This window comes from Staurois parvus, unplaced genomic scaffold (genome assembly GCF_062004578.1).
Source record: "Staurois parvus isolate SC_StPar_1 unplaced genomic scaffold, SC_StPar_1.0 ptg002079l, whole genome shotgun sequence".
Taxonomy (NCBI): domain Eukaryota; kingdom Metazoa; phylum Chordata; class Amphibia; order Anura; family Ranidae; genus Staurois; species Staurois parvus.
In genome coordinates, this window is record NW_028319875.1 from 150,558 (window position 1) to 155,000 (window position 4,443).

Consider the following 4,443-nt stretch of genomic DNA (forward strand, 5'->3'; position numbering starts at 1 on the left):
TACTTTGTAAGAACATGTAATGGTTGTGTCCACCACCCACAGGTTCCATCACTGCTCTGTCCCTGAGCCCCTCCAGAATGACCCTAATCTCAGGCTCTGAAGATAAAACTATTCGTATGTGGGACCTGAACACTCAGGAGCAATCTGAAGAACTGGAGATCTCTGGGTCTCCGATTGGAATAGAAACGTTTGGCGATAACGCAGAACAAGTTCTCTGTTACAGCAGCTTTGACATCCACATCTGGCAGATACAACAATTATACACACTTCACTGTCTTCTGGGAACAAATGTGAAGGACATTAAAGTGGTTGGAGGACACTTACCTGCCCGGGGCCTGTGTGTGTGTACAGATGGCACGGTGAGGTTAATATCGGCAGTTACTGGAGATCTTATATCAACACTCTCCCTACAGAGATACGAAAGCCTGCTGGTGGCAGATTACTGCATACACAGAGAGACTGTTTGTCTTCTGCTGAAGGATGGGCAGCTCCTTAAAGCCAATGCCTTGGTCAATCCTATGAGTGTCCTGAGTAAGGTGAAAGTTAGCAGTGACCAATCCCTTCCTCGGTGCTTCACTCTCTACTCAAACATTATGGATGAGGAGGTGGCAATTGCAGAGTGGAAGCAAGTGGTGAAGCAGCAGGGAGACAAAGGACACCCTGGCCTAGACAGAGAAATGAAAAACAGGTAAATTACTTCATCTTCTAGATCTGGCTGAGGGTGAGCAATATGTGGGATCTTCCAATGGGGGAACATTGGGGAATAATGGTGGGATCTCCTACTGGGGGAATATTGGGTAATAATGGTGGGATCTCCTACTGGGGAAATATTGGGGAATAATGGTGGGATCTCCTACTGGGGGAATATTGGGTAATAATGGTGGGATCTCCTACTGGGGAAATATTGGGGAATAATGGCGGGCTATTCCACTGGGAGGATATTTGGGAAAAATGGTGGGCTCTTACACTGGGAGGATTTTGGAGAATCATGGTGGGATCTCCCACTGGGAGGATATTGGGAATTGAGGGTGGGATCCTCCACTGGGGGGATATTGGGGAATGATGATGCGCTCTTCCGCTGGGAGGATATTGGATAATGATGGTGGGATCTCCAATGGGAGGATATTGGGAAAGAGAGGGTGGGCTCTTCCGCTGGGGAGAGATGAGGAAATGAGGCTGGGACCCTCCGCTGGAGGGGATATTGGGGAACAATGGTGGACTCTTCCACTGGGAGGATAGTGGAGAATCATGGTGGGATCTCCCACTGGGAGGGTATTGGGAAATGAGGGTGGGATCCTCCACTGGAGGGAATATTGGGGAATGATGGTGGGAACTCCCACTGGGGGGATATTGAGAAATGATGGTGGGATCCTTTACTGGGAGGATATTGGGAAATAATAGTGGACTCTTCCACTGGGAGGATAGTGGAGAATCATGGTGGGATCCCCCACTGGGAGGATATTGGCAAATGAGGGTAGGATCCTTCACTGGGGGGATATTTGGAGATGAAGGTGGAATCCTCCACTGGGGGGGGTATTGGAGAATGATGGTGGGATCTTCCATCCACAACAATGACACCCTGACACTTCGGGGTCCCAGAACAATGACACACTGACACTTGGAGGTCCCAAAGCAAATAACAAAATGAGACAATTGGAGGTTCAAAAGTAATGACATCCCAGAAGTAGTAGTCCCAGAACAATGACACACTGACACTTGGGGTCCAGAACAATGACACCCTGACACTTGGGGTCCAGAACAATGACATCCTGACACTTGGTCCCAGAACAATGACACATGGACACTTGGGGGTCCCACAACAATGACACACTGACACTTGGGGGTCCCAAAACAATGACACCCAGACACTTGGAGGTTCTAAAGCGGTGACACACTGACACTTTGGGGGTCCCATGAACAATGACACCCTGACACTTGGGGGTCCCAGAACAATGACACACTGACACGTGGGGGTCCCAGGACAATGACACCCTGACACTTGGGGGTCCCAGAACAATGACACCCTGACACTTGGGGGTCCCAGAACAATGACACACTGACACTTGGGGGTCCCAGAACAATGACATCCTGACACTTGGGGGTCCCAGAACAATGACACCCTGACACTTGGGGGTCCCAGAACAATGACACCCTGACACTTGGGGGTCCCAGAACAATGACACACTGACACTTGGGGGTCCCAAAGCAATGACACCCTGACACTTGGGGGTCCCAGGACAATGACACCCTGACACTTGGGGGTCCCAGAACAATGACACCCTGACACTTGGGGGTCCCGAAGCAATGACACCCTGACACTTGGGGGTCCCAGAAAAATGACACACTGACACTTGGGGGTCCCAGGACAATGACACACTGACACTTGGGGGTCCCAGAACAATGACACCCTGACACTTGGGCGTCCCAGGACAATGACACCTTGACACTTGGGGGTCCCAGAACAATGACACACTGACACTTGGGGGTCCCAGGACAATGACACCCTGACACTTGGGGGTCCCAGAACAATGACACCCTGACACTTTGTATAGTAATAAGGTTTTCTTTATCATCATTCATACTTTGTGGTCTTGGTTTGGTTTCTGATTATAAAGATGTACAATGTAACATTTGGATTTGTAGGTTTTTCCCAATAATTGGGAGTGATGATGGAAGTCTGCGTGTCTGTGATTGGGATTCCTGCAAACTCCTCTACCAGACCGAAGCCCACAGCCCCAGCCAGGTGACGTCTCTGACGTGTGACCCAAAGAACAACTACATCATTTCTGCAGGTGAGTCCCCCTGCATGCTCCTCCTACACCACCATCACCTACAGCCAGGTCTACATGGAAGGAATTGGGTCCCTTGACTCCCAATGATTGGCTTCTCCTTTCCCTGCTCTTTGTCATCTCTATGGTAATGATTGGCTCCTCCTTTCCTCACTCTCTGTCATCTCTATGGTAATGATTGGCTCCTCCTATTCCCGCTCTGTCATCTCTATGGTAATGATTGACTCCTCCTTTCCCTGCTCTCTGTCATCTCTATGGTAATGATTGGCTCCTCCTTTTCCCGCTCTCTGTCATCTCTATGGTAATGATTGGCTCTTCCTTTTTTTGCTTTCTGTAATGATTAATTTAAGGTAAATGGTATTGATTGGCTCCTCCTTTCCTCACTCTCTGTCATCTCTATGGTAACGATTGGCTCCTCCTTCCCCTACTCTCTGTCATATCTATGGTAATGATTGGCTCTTGCTTTCCTCGCTCTGTCATCTCTATGGTAATGATTGGCTCCTCCTTTTCCCGCTCTGTCATCTCTATGATAATGATTGGCTCCTCCTTTCCTCGCTCTCTGTCATCTCTATGGTAATGATTGGCTCCTCCTTTCCTCGCTCTCTGTCATCTCTATGGTAATGATTGGCTCTTGCTTTCCTCACTCTGTCATCTCTATGGTAATGATTGGCTCCTCCTTTCCTCGCTCTCTGGCATCTCTATATGGCAGATATCCAGGATTAGAGTGTTAAGGCCTGGGGTTTTGGTCAGGATGTTGGGTCTTTGGAACTGACGCCAGTTCTTGTGGCCTCCGCACGTTCTATATTCTCTGCCTTCTCACATTTTACTTTAGTTTTGTAAATCTTTATTTCTCAATGAGCTTTCAGAACATTCATTGTGAGCAGAATTTGTTGATTTCCTTCCCAACTCTTCCTCAGGATCAGATCTGACGGTGAAGGTCTGGAGGTTTTTCCCCCATGCTGAGGAAAGTCTCAGTCTTTGTATGAGCTTCTTCTGCTGCCAAGCAGTGGGAAGAATGTGCAGCTTCAAGTCCCAGCTCTTTGTGGCCTTCCATGACACATCCAATGCCTCATACAGCTTGGTACAGTATTGTCTGAGGACAGAGTCTAGGAAGGACCATCCACCAAGTGAGGACCATCAGGACCAAATAACAGGTAACATTGTGCCGTAGGGAGTAACGCGCCCCTTGCTGGAATCTTGGTTTCAGTTTCCACCACGTTCTCTGTGCATTGTTTGTACTCAATGTTCTCTTTGTGTTTCCATATTCCTAAATAAACCCCAGGTGCCAGTGTTCTCTGTACTACACCCCAGAATATGTCAGAGCTATAGAAATGTAGAATTATAACAGCATGGAACGTTAGAGTGTAAATATTTGATTTTTTATATATATATATATACAGCGGGGCAAAAAAGTATTTAGTCCCCACCAATGGTGCAAGTTCTCCCACTTACAGAGATGAGAGAGGCCTGTAATTGGCATCATAGGGAGACCTCAACTATGAGAAACAAAATGAGAAAACAAATCCAGACAATCTCATTGGCTGATCTGGAAAGAATTTATTTGCAAATTATGGTGGAAAATAAGTATTTGGTGAATATGAAAAGTTCATCTCAACACTTTGTTATATATCCTTTGTTGGCAATGACAGAGGTC